Source organism: Monodelphis domestica, chromosome 3 (assembly GCF_027887165.1).
Source record: "Monodelphis domestica isolate mMonDom1 chromosome 3, mMonDom1.pri, whole genome shotgun sequence".
In the NCBI taxonomy this organism is placed as follows: domain Eukaryota; kingdom Metazoa; phylum Chordata; class Mammalia; order Didelphimorphia; family Didelphidae; genus Monodelphis; species Monodelphis domestica.
Genome location: NC_077229.1, coordinates 385,033,034 through 385,043,836, shown reverse-complemented (window position 1 = coordinate 385,043,836; position 10,803 = coordinate 385,033,034). Strand labels below are relative to the sequence as shown.

Sequence of the window (10,803 nt, the reverse complement as noted above, 5' to 3'; positions counted from 1 at the left end):
AAGGGACTTTTTTCAAAGATGGAAGCAATGTATGACTCATATTTTAGAAACATGTAAAGTTGAATGGATCTTTGAAGAAGGAAATATACTGGACACATTGAAGGTTAATACAGAAGGCAAGAGAAACAACAGTTTTATATGATACTATACTGGCCAATCACATGAAGCATGTACCTATACTTTTTCCAATATAAGTAGTAGAAATAATTGACACATAATAAGTGATAGGAGTCTTCAAATATTTAAACCTGTTGAGGATCTTATCTGGTAAAAACATATTCCAAAGCCTCTGTGAATGTACTTAATTGGCCTTCTTTTTAAATATATATTGGGACACATGATGCTTGGTTTTCCTGAATGGCTTTCATTTATGTCTTCCATAAGTTCTTCATGAGGTGCTCACCTAATAAAATAAAGACCAGCATCACACTGACTTGAGACTGCAAAGACCAAAATAGATTTCAAAAGTTAAAAACAAAAACAAAAATATAATATTAGATAAATTCTTAAATTGTTTTACTGAAAATTTCACCTGTTAAAAGGGAGTCCTTGGGAGAACAAGAATTCCTATTATGGATTTAATTGAGTTGCAAGGAGAAAGTGGTTAATAAGAAAACTATGCCGTAAAAGCCAAGAAAGAAATATGATCCATGAATAGGCACACTAGAATTTAGCAAGACAAATTTCAAAAAGCACAAATTAATTAAATATAAAATCTCAGAAACAGGCACTCAAAAGGAAGAAAGATCAATTGGGCTCAGAGTATTTACAAAAAAAAAATCTGAGTATAATTGTAAATTACTCTGTTAAAAAAATAATAGTTTTGAGGATTCCCCATTGTACAGTGATTTAAGAGAGCACAGATAAATGGCCAAAACAAGAACATATAAAAAGTATAAGACTATCACAGGAATGTATGAATAGTGTCAAGGAATGGTGAAACCTATATCATAACAAGGCTTGTAAAAATGCTAAGCATGAAGCAGAGATCTCTTTGAATCAAGGGAATAAATGGGGAAGGAATAGTTTCACTAGTTGGGGTAGAAAGTTTAATGTTAAGAATTGGAAATTTAATCTACTGACATTCTGTTTTTCTTCCACATTCTCAATCAAAAAGAATCATATTGAAACAAAACAAATGCAGTTCAATGGGGTACAGCTTGCATATTGTATCATGCTTTTTCTCTAATCTTGAAACCTACATTATGAATTTCTATAATAGCAGTTTTTTTCTGCTAAATAAATATACTGCTTTATTTACCCCTACATTTTTGAGGTTACCTAATAATTTTTCCTAATGCTTCCAGTGTTTCAAAATTTACAAAGCAATTTACATAGATTGTCTCATTTGGTCCTTAAAACAACTTTGCAATGTAAATGACTTAGTTATGTCTACAACCATTTCTCAGCTGAAAAACTTAAGTCTTTAGAGGTTAATTGACTGATATATTGTCAATTAATGTTGGGGGTGGGATTCAAATTCAGATCTCTTAAGCCTCAAAGTCCAACAGTGCTTCATTATACCCAGGAGTCTCTCACTAGTCAACCTTTACAATAAATACATGAGTCTTTCTGTTCAAATCATCCATTCTTTTACCTACTCCTTTATTATATCTTATTATTAAAGGGATTATGGTTTTTGTTTTGTTTTGTTTTTTATCATGAAGCAGTCTAATGAAGCTGGGAAAGAAAGAATTTCAGGGATAAGGGAACCAAGTTAGAATAATAGCAGAATAAGCCAATGTATTTATACACTACTAAAATTCCAAGAATTCAATTATATAAATCAACTATTAGGACTGTGGTCTATTATTTAAAAAAGAACCATCAGTGAATAAGACTAGATCTATGTGTCTAAATGAGTGTCCAGGAGATTATCTTGATGTTTTTCAGCCATGGACACCAAAGATTCACAAGTGTGTAATGGTTCTCCTTATATAATTAGAATCTGCTCCCCAGGACTCTAAATCCCAGCTTCCAACCTTCCTTGTCATGTTATATCTTTATGTTTTAGAGATAAAGTTTGTGTGTGACCCCACCGCTCCCTCTTTTCCTGCAAAAGTATATAGGAAAACTTTTCTGTACTCAGGCTTTTATTTTTGTCCTTTTATTTCTTCTATTTCAAGTGATTATTAATAAATTTTATAAAATATATTATTTGGAGTTATTGGATATGAATTTAAATCTTACATCCTGTAACTGGTAAATCTGGAAGCAAGATGGCAAGGTTAAATGTTGTGCAGGATTTTAAAGTGATATTTTCATTGCCTAATAAGGCTATTTCATGTCTTACAAGTCTTTGTTTGGAAAATGACTGCCTTAGCAACAATGCTTTGATTTCATGTGCACACATTATTATTAGCAGGAATTCCAAAACTAAATCAGTAGATTTAGTTACTAATAAAGTTGTTGCAGCTATACCTGTAAGGCATGATGGTGTTCTTGAAGCTACTAGGTCCAAATAGGCTGAGTAATAAGCAACTAGACTTTGAACAGGTCCTAAAGTTTGAGTTAAAACACCTGAAACCACCCCTCTCCATTTCTATACATCTAAAATGAATGTTTTTGTTTTTGTTCTTTTGTAATCTGGGATTCCTAGAGCAGGGGCAGACAGGATAGACTGTTTCAATTTAGAAAGAGCTGACAAGCATTAAACCTCTAATCTAAGTGGTTCAGTGACTGAAATTTTTGTCAGTCCTATAAGGAGTTTAGTGATTTCCCCATAGCAAGGAATCCATTGTCTAAAAAAACCATTGCTCCCAAAATTCCTCTCAACTGTTTCTTATTGGAGGAAGTGTTTAATTTTTTAATATATTTGATGTGCTTTGGGGAAATGAAGCAAGCACCAGTAGTTAAAATAAACCATAAATACCCCACTTTGGGGAGACATCACTGAACTTTTGTCCTTGAGATTTTGTCTCCTCTCTTGTATAGTTCCATGTTTTCTGTCTTCTTGGCATGCTGTGGCATCTGGTAAGGCCAAGAGCAAATCATCTGCAAAGTGTATCAAAAAGCACTATGTATACTTCATATTTTCTAAATTGTGTTAAAATTTGCAAAATAAAGTGAGACTTTCCACATACCCTTGAGACAAAAGGCACCATGTCCATTTTGAACCTTTCAAGGTGAAGTCAACTATATTTCTGGAACCTTTATGAATGTGTATTGAGAAAAATGCTGAACACAAATCTACTACCATAAATTGAGGCTGTGCTAGAAATTGAGGAAATAATTGTGGATGGACTTGGAACCATAGGATATCTTTTGAGGTCATGATTGTTTATAGCCCTTAAATCTTGTACAAACCAATAGATAGGTTTTCCATTTACATCTAATTTTGACTTTTTAACAGGCAAGATAGATGAATTATATTCTAATTTACATGGAATTATTATTTTTTGTTCAATTAAAAAATTATCAGTGGGGTAATTCCCTCAATTGCTTCTTTTGATTGGGGATACTGAGGAATAGAAGGATATGTATTACTTTTTGTTTTGATTTGCCTAGGAACAGCTGATTTGAGTAGCCATACATCAGATGAAGATGTGACCCAGTGAGATTCAGGTATATAAGCCAGTATTTCAAAGATGGGAGTTTTGTCCACCTCATGGCTATCTAAAAGAAGTACAGGGAGCAGATTTAAAGATTCCTCAGGCATTTCTAGCATCACTGCACCATCTTGAGAGCATGTTATTGTGTCTCTAAGTTTACATAAAATGTCTCTCCCTAATAAATTTATAGGGAGCTAAGCATTAGAAAGAAAGAATGTTCTACTGACAGAAGTCCTACAGACACAATTCAAGGGAAAAACTTTGGGACCCTTAGAGATGCCTTGGATGCATCTATTTTATTTAGAGAGCCAATAAAGCTGCTCTCCGAATCTGGTTTACTAATCAACACTGATCTGGAAGCTCAAGTGTCTAAGAGTTAATCATAATAAGTATTCCCAATTTTCAAGGTTACATGAGGCTCATTACTACATAAGGGAGAATGGACTGGGATAACTGATGTTAAGATATCAGTGTCTGGGAATTCAAAGGTTTCATTCGCTGATTCCAGAATCCTTTCTCCTCTCTCAGACCTTCATAAAAGTCCTTGGCCATTTCTCTGAGATTCCTCTCATTGAGGGGGATTTCCACCCTGAGTATTGTGTGAATGAGGCCCATTTCAGATATATTGTTGTAAATTATCATTTGCATCATTTTGATTAGTATTTCTAAATGCATTTCTATTGTTATCATTCCTATAATTATTATTTATTAAGTTGTTATTCCTAAAGTTCCCATTATTTCTAAAATTTATGTTATTGATTATCTGGTTGAGTTTTTACAGTTTACTACCACATGACTCCTTTTTCCACAGTAGTAACACATTGGTGTTTGATTTGTGTATTCTTGCAAAGAAGCTACGACCACTGCTTGATTTACTTTTTCTCTTTCAATTTCCTCCTTTCAATTTTTAATTTCTTTCCTTAATGTCCCCATTAAGTCACTGTTATCCTCATCTTTCTTTTCATGGCCACTAAACACATGAATTGCTATTCTCCTCAATTAAGGTTCATACTAGCCCATTTTGGACAATTGGTATTAAAATAACCTTTGTCCACTTTACAACAGTTTTTCACAAACTATCTATTTATTTGTCTGATACCCCTTACTCTGGCAAGATTCAGGTCTATATATCTCCCTCCCAGCTCAATAAGTCAATCCATAAATTGGGATAGATTTTCAAAGGGATTTTGTTTTAATATTTTAAAATTTCATTCATGTACCAGGTCTATCAGAGCAAGCTCTCATTCAAGGTAATAATGCCTCTCTAGTCTGCCACAGTCTTGTGTAAACTTGCTCATTATTGGGGTTCCATTTTGGGTCTTCTGGAGGCCAATGAACTGCTCTCCTTCACTGAGCCGGAGTGACAAGAGAGATGATTTTATTTTTCTCTCTTTTTGTCAAAAAAACTTGGAGAAAATTTTCAATATCAATCTATTTGGGATCATATGTGTGAAAAATCCTCTCTGGATTTTTAATAATCACAATTAGCTCATCCTCAAAAGAAGGGATATTTTGTTTGAATCTCTCAATATCTCAGAGGGTGGGGATGAATTCTGTAGGATGCCTTAGTGAAATTATATATCCCCTCTTACCAAAGGTGGGTACTTCTTTTAATGGGACTAGTACTGTAAGTGAATTATTTTTGGTTTCTGCCTCTTTTTTTAATGAGTTGCAATAGAATAGGTAATGGTTGTAGATAGGTAAAAAGGCTGAGTGGGAGGAGTGTGTATAGATTTAGAGATAGTTAAAAAAGGATGAACAAGAATTTCATTGGTGATTTTAATATGAGAAGAATTGCATGGAGCAGGACTGGACAAAGACTGAGTCATCTCTAATGTTGAGGGAGTATTAAGAGAGAAATCTCTCTTCTTTCTCTGGGGATTTCTCAAGCTTTTCATATAAGTCTTGAGATCCTCCAAACTCTGCTCCAGCTTCTTCTCAAGGTCACTCAAGTTATTTTCTAGTTTTTCAACATGCACTTTTAGTTCAGCTAACATATTATCATTTTGCTTTTTCCTGAAGAATAATAGGTAGAATGCCAGGCCTCCTATCAGTATAAGTAAAGCTAGGAACAGTGTTATATAAAGCCAATATGTAATATTCTGGTGGATCACAGGTCATTTTAGATAGACAAGAAACAGCATCAGAACTTGAACCAGACTACTCAGAATCATAATTAATATAATTGCTAATTTTGTTTGTACTTCTACTTTCTTTCAGTAGATGGCACAATTTAACATGAAGAATTAGTAGCTGTAAAAGAATTAACTGCTAGGAAGTTGACTTAGGGATAGTTTCAGTAAAAAGTGTGGAAAATTATCAGAAGGTTGCAGGTTCCATTCCCTTTGTGGTATCCAATTAAATGTAAGGGCTATAATAGGTATTTGAAAAAGTGAGGGGAGCAGTTTAATTAAAAAAAGAACTTTCTTTAAGAAAGAAGTAGAGGTAGAAAGATAGAAAAGAGGAAAGAAAGATTACAAATATTATACCCTATAAATATATGTAAAATTCCTAATACTACCTGAAATTCATAATAACTACCTCTAACTGTCTTCTGAAGACAGCTTCTTCTTGCCTGGCAAACACCAGGCCTATCTAACCTAATAAATGATTCAATAACTAACTAACACCCTAAAATAAAAGATAGCACTACTCACTCACTCCTTCAATCAGTTTTCTATAGCTACCCAAATGTCTGTAGTCAACTAACAGCAGATCCTTGCCTATGAGACAGACCTTCTGCTCTCTAGAGATCCCAGAGGAAAAACACCCTTTGAAGGCTCAAGTCAAAAGCCCTCTCACTAAGCTCAGGACCACCTTTATATTCCAGCAACTAAATGCCAACTCACACCACCAGCAACCAACCCCAAAAGACCAACTCACACCTAGTAGTCAACTTCCCCCCAACTGCCATCCCTAACTGTCAGCAGCCCCCCAAACCAACTGTCAGAAACTGACTCTTCTAATTGTCAGCAACTGACAGCCTGCAACTGACACTGGCCCAACTAGAGGCTCCCTGGTTCCTACTTCCTGTCACTGTGGATTGGTTAATCCCTATACATCTCTATGGTAAGAGGATCTCCATGTCCACCATTAAATTAAAGAAATTAAATAATTCCTTTTCACATAGCAATAATCTAGTTTGTTTTCAAATGATACGTCGACATGACTACTGTCAGTCCTGGAAGGTCCAATTTAATTCAATAAGAATTTAAGCACCTATTATGTAGAAAACATAATGGTAGAAAATATTTTAAAACAAATAAGCCAGAAAAAGCATCCTTACCCTCAGGGAACTTAGATTCTATTTATGTAACATATGCACATAAATAATATTTGCAAAATATTTTGAGAATCAGGAAAGCCATGGCAATTAGGAATGATTTTTTTAAAAAGCAATCTGTAAGAAGTGGATCATGAACCGAGTCATTTATGAAATGATGTTTAAAAGACATGGAGAGAGATTGCATTTAAGGCATAAAGAAGAACACAAAAGCTAGGAATTAAATACTTGTGTTATTGAATTGGAAAAAAGTCACTTGGGCCAAAACAAAGAATGAATGGATGTGAGAACGTTTGAATGAAGCCAGATTTTAAAAACTTTAAATGCTGAGCAAAAAACTTCTCAAATTAGCTGAAGGGTTATAGAAAAAAAAAAGTTTCTCTGAGGATAGTGATTCATTACAATTTAAGCTTCAGAAAGATTATTTTAGTATATAAACAGATAAGCGATAAAGACAGAGACAGATAGAGAATAGAGATAGAGATTGATGAAGACAAATATGGCATTTGAGCATTAGAGACACAAATAAAAGCAGACTAAACAGTACCTGCTCTTGAACTGCTTACATTCTAATGGTGGAGGAAAACATATAAAGAGAAGCTGTTAATTTGAAGTGGGTTTCTGGATGGGGAAGAAATCTGGAGATTCCACACCGGAGTAAATTAAAGCATACTGAAGTCCCTCTTAAAAGAGTTATCTGGGCAGGCAGTCACAGAGCAGGAGAGCAAGATATCAAAGTTCTAGGCTGTTGGGGAGAATTTGGTGGGCAGGAGGCAGCAAAGAGGGAACTAATGCAGTTGGAAAGATGAAGTTCAGAGAGTCCAGTAGTTCAGTGTCTGGAGAAGGGAAACTAGAATATTGAAGGAGACAGAGATAATGGCTTTGGGGAAATGTTAATGAAACTGTGCTTGTTTAGACCAGAGAAGAGACATTGAAGTTGGCACGAGGGAAAGTAAGCTGATTTAAAATATTTGAAGAGTTAGGGGGAAGAGGGATTAAATTTCTCCTGCAAAACTAGGATCAAAGAGAGGAAATATAGAAACAAATTGAGACTCAGAAAATTTTTCTAACAAATATAACTATCCTATATGAGTGGAATTTCTTTTCTTTTGGATTACATGTAGAAAAAATTTTTTGAAAAAATTTTTCTGATATTTTGCAATTCAGAATCTCTCCCACTTTCTGCCCCTCACACTCTCCCCCTTCAGGTAGTAAATAGTCGGATATAGGTTATACCTGTGTTTTCATGCAATACATATTTCCATATTGCTCATGCCATGACAGAAAACATATATAACATATATAATAAAAAGAACTCATGAAGGAAATAAGGTGGGAAAAGACATGCTTTGATCTGCAATGAGATTCCAACAGTTATTTCTTTGGCTGTGGATAGCAGTTTTCATCATGAATACCTCATGGATATATTGCAAACTTGCTTTGCTGATAATAATTTAGTCACATTTGATCACTTATGATATTTCTCTTACTGTGCATAATGTTCTCCTGGTTCTGCTGACTTCACTTTGCCTCAGTTAAAATGTCTTTCCAGATTTTTCTGAACTCATCTTATTTGTCTTTTCTTTTGGTGCAATAGTATTCCATTACAACTACATACCCTAACTTGTTCCATCATTTCCCAATTGATAGACACCACCTCAGTTTCAAATTGTCTATCTCTACAAAAAGCTACTAAAATATTTTTGTACAAGTAGACCCTTTTCTCCTATCTCTGATTTTTTTGGGATACAGACTCAGTAGTATTACTGGGTCAAAGGGTTAGGGTATATATCCAGGAATTTGTATTATATACAGTTTTTTTAATTGATTTATCTTTTTGTTTAAATTTATTGTAGAAATGTTGATGATTTAAGTGGCTTTATCTTTTATCCTGTAACTTTGCTAAATCTAATTATTTATCGAAATTAGTCCTTTGGCTGATTCTCAGGGGTTCTTTATGTTTACCATCATATATCATCTGCAAAAAATGATAACATTCTTTCTTCATTGCCTATTCTAATTCCTTTAATTTCTGTGTTTATTCTTATTAATATAATTAGCATTTCTAGTACAATATTAAACAATAGTGATGATAATGTGCTTCTTTAATTAAGCCTTGATCATATTGGGAACTTTCATTAATCTCAATGGCAGGTCATTCTTACTGATTCTTTTTTGTTTATTTTTGGTTGGATTTATCTAATTCTGAGAGGGGAAGACTGAGGTTTCTGACTAGTAATGCTTTACTCTTTCTCTTGTAGTTCATGTAATTTCTTTAGGAATTTGGATGCTATACTATTATTGCATATGTGTTTAGTACTTATATTTTTTCACTGTGGTGACTTTTATGAAAATATAATTTTTCCTTATCTCTTTTGATTAGATCAATTTGTATTTTTGCTTTGACTTGTGTGAAGGAAGTTATTAGGGGACCGTAATCACAAGGACAGAGGCTAAACCCTGGTGTTCCTGTAAGCATCAATGTGCAACCTTGCCACAAAGAGAGGAGCTAATGAAATTTAAAATGCAAGTGTGGGGAAAAAAGGTACTTTTATCTTCTGCAATTGAAGGTATGACTCTTGGAACTGGCACAGCATAGCATGGAGGGTACCATGCTGAGCTGAAATCTGGGACATTAAGTTAGGAAAGGTGAGATCCTCTCTACCTCTATCAATATATCTCTCTCTCTTGGACTTTCAGATGTGAATTCACTGAGTCTCAAAGCTGACCAGGTTCCAGCTTATCTTTGAAGTAAGTTGAGTTCAGGCTGCAGTTAGAGTAGCCACTCAGCCAGTCAAAAAAAGAATCAGTTCCTCTCTCTCTCTCTCTCTCTCTCTCTCTCTCTCTCTCTCTCTCTCTCTCTCTCTCTCTCTCTCTCTCTCTCTGTGTCTGTCTGTCTCTGTCTCTGTCTCTGTCTTTTTTCTCTGTCTCCAATCTGATGCTTCACTATCCCTGAAAAGTCACTTGGCCTTAGTCAATCCTCTGCTCTGCCATTCTGCTTTCTCTGGTGCTCTATAGCTTTACTACCTCAGGCACTCTGCTACTAAGTGGGTATCATTGGTCTCATATCTTCTTCCTTAACTCTTTGGGTGGAGTAGCTTAGGTTAAGACTGTCCCTATTCTGCTACTTTACTGCCTCAGCCACTCTACTACCACTTGGAAGAAAATTAATTTCATGGCCATTCTGCCTTTGCTACCTATTCTGATTGGCTTTGGCTAGTCAGGTCTGTTATTCTCCAACTTTACTGCCACAGGACACATGAAAGTGCATTGGTCTCCTGTCCAACTTGCCTTCCCTATCCAGGGGGTGTGGTTCAGATTGGGCACATTCCCTCTCTGCTACTTCACTGTGTCTGGTCCCAAAGCAACATACCTGGCAGTCTATGTTATGTTGGTTCCCATAAAGGCTGTACCCCTGGACTACTCTCTCTTATTACCCCAGTGAAGCATATTCCTCTTGCTTTGTTTTGAGGCAGTTTTTCTTCTTGTATATGTGTGTGTATGTGGAATGTTCAGATGAGTAGTGTCCTTTATTACATCATCTTAACTCCCAATATGCAATTCTCAGATGTAGGATTTTTTTTTTTTGTAAAGGTAGAGATCAGAATAGAATCCTAAAATCATAGCTCTAAGGGAGAGCTTCTTATCCTTATCTATTTTTTCTATTGATATCTATTGATCTTTATTCATTTATTAATCCACTAATGTATTTATTTATTTGTATATTTATTAATTCATGTCATTGACTACTTTGGAAACTTAGTGAAATCTATGAACCCTTCTAAAAATCAGAGACTGTTACCTATATGAAAAACTAAAAAAAAAAAAATCTAAATTTCAGTTAGATATTAGTGAAAGTAAACTTTTTTTCCTTCCAAGTTCATAAACCTCCCATTTAGAGGTCCAAGAACTTCAAGTTATGAAAGCTTACTCTATAAGCATAAGATAAATTAGGTATCATCTAGTTTG

The 10,803-nt window shown here is 34.7% G+C and overlaps 1 long non-coding RNA gene across 1 annotated transcript; it reads right to left on the bottom strand.

Moving 5' to 3' along the window:
- Positions 1 to 218: 218 nt before the first annotated feature.
- On the bottom strand, positions 219 to 10,334 carry LOC107652095 (uncharacterized). The gene is made up of 2 exons (XR_001629530.2): positions 10,208 to 10,334; positions 219 to 403 (listed from the first exon to the last, which is right to left on the bottom strand). It is a non-coding gene; the product is annotated as an uncharacterized LOC107652095 (long non-coding RNA).
- Between the last annotated feature and the right edge of the window lie 469 nt (positions 10,335 to 10,803).